Raw genomic sequence first — 2339 nt, 5'->3', positions numbered from 1 at the left:
TTTCTTCTTTGACGAATGAGTGAAACCAAAGAACCTTGAAGATGTTAAGTCATTTCGAGAAAAAGAATACGACGGAGATGAACGAAGTTGAAAACATTCCGTTAGAAAAGAGGAACAACGAACCTTGCGACAGCCTTGAGGTTGAAGGGAAGATATATATTGAAAACACTCCGGTTAAGGAAGGGGATCAAGGAAGACCAAATTCGGGCAGCACTCCGGTTGAAAAGAAAAAAATGAATAAGAACATGGTAAGATGAGAAGATACTTGATGACATTACAGAACACTGCCTCCGGAACAAAGGGAAACAATATCTTGAGAGAGCACGGTTACAACAAATGCTAGAACAGAGTTGTTGAAAAACCAACAACGAAAAGAATAAGTTTGATATGGTCTTATGGAATACATCTCGAATTATCAGGTGACAAACTGCCACTCACGGTAAAAGAATTGTATTGATATGAACAAGGAGACGAGAAAGTATATCGCACCGGAAAGGATAAATGAAGAAATTGGATCATTGATAAACACCATGAGAGCGACAATCCTTAAAGGAAAGCTTTAGGTGAAATATAACCCAAGATAGCTCCAATGACGAGACTGATGGATTTAAAATATCCCAATCTTGACAACATGTGAATCATGAAAACATGAACCCAAATTATCAAGAATGACATAATACCACCTCCAATGATACGGTAGACAGAAATGCACTCCGGAATACGGTAGACAGAAATGCACTCCGGATTACAATATGAAGAAAGCTTGAGCTCCTCTGAAAAGAATGTTGATGAACGCTTCGAGAAGGAATTAAATCCTTTATGAACCATCATGTAGAACCTTCATGAAGAACTCCGGTAAACAAAAGATAACGAAAAAAGAAAGAGAAGTTGAAAACACAAGGTGAAACCTTGTAATGATTTAGATGGATCTCTGTGATAATTAGAGCTTGGAACTCCGAGAAAGAAAGATGAGCACTTGAAACCAAGAATAAGTATGATGAGCCACTCCGGAAAACAGGAATTGAATAAACTCAATGAAACAAGAATAAGAATTACATTATGCTTATCCTTCACCAATTAAATTGATGACAATCAACAAATTCGACATATTACTTATTCTCGTAGAAAAGATTAAGAGAGGTATAACATAACTTGGGAAGGTCTTCGACGAACCATCGGTAGGATTGAAAACATGAATGAATTGATAAGGAAGAGAAATCTTGAACGAACCACCGTAAGAATTGAAAATGAACGAAGAGAAGATAAATAAACACCAGGAAGAATTAGCAAATGAATGAAGATGCTTGAGAGAATTTAGAGACAAGAGAACGAAGGGATCACGAACTGATTAGAGATTACTTGAACGAAGCACCGGTAAGATAGGAGAATGATAACTGACAGCTGAGAATGAATAAACCTGAATTCATGGACTCCGGATAACAAACTAAGAAGATTCTTGAATTGCTCCGGATAGGTGAAAAGAATTTCCACAATCACAAATAATTATGAGAGGATGGCAACAAGCTAGAATCGCGAATCTTGAAGAGAATGGAACAAGATTTAAGAGAAACTCTTCTTCGGTCTTCAAATCTGAGAATGACGACGAGAAACACCACCATGAATTGTTGAGACACTCCGGAATGATTAAAAAAGGAGAGGTTGAGCCAACGATGAAAAGAATTTGAAAGATCTTGGAGAAATACATTTGACTGATGATAATTCATTCTTACGTCAAACTTTGACAAGAAATTTGATGGTAGCTCCGGGAAAATAAGAAGAGTCAGGTAAGATCCTGGAAAAAGACCTGTGGGTTAGGGCCCACTCAAAAGAAACACCGTTGAAATGATTTAAAGAGAGAGATTGCACCGGTTGAGTTACATGGCTTGAATGAGATAACAATCTCGAAATAGGTTGAGCGGATCTTGGATGACAAGACGAGCCTTCTGAGATATCTTCAGCACTCCGGAACAATAGAATAGCGAGCGGTGCAAGATTATGAGGTGTACCGTTATGAGAAGGCATTTGAAACAAGGAAAAAGATATGACCAACACTGAAAGCTTGAATTGGTTCCACCGGAGAAGAAAACGAGTGTTGAGAGACGAACTTGAAGATCCGTTAGAATCTTCATGAGAATCCCCGGATAAGAATATTGATAGAAAAGAATGGAGAGACTTCACACCAATAAGATGGATACTCGATAAAGAAATCCGAGTCCTAGGAGAAACAAGGGTGGGAGGGTGGGAAAACAAAGACAACTTAGGATGGATGAACGAACACCGTTGAGAAAGCTGAGATTGGATCTTGCGGATGTTGAAAACGATCAGATTCACTTGAAGAG

This window comes from Triticum dicoccoides, chromosome 2A, assembly GCF_002162155.2.
Source record: "Triticum dicoccoides isolate Atlit2015 ecotype Zavitan chromosome 2A, WEW_v2.0, whole genome shotgun sequence".
In the NCBI taxonomy this organism is placed as follows: Eukaryota; Viridiplantae; Streptophyta; class Magnoliopsida; order Poales; family Poaceae; genus Triticum; species Triticum dicoccoides.
The sequence above is the reverse complement of the archived record's forward strand: the minus strand, read 5'-3'. Positions refer to the sequence as shown.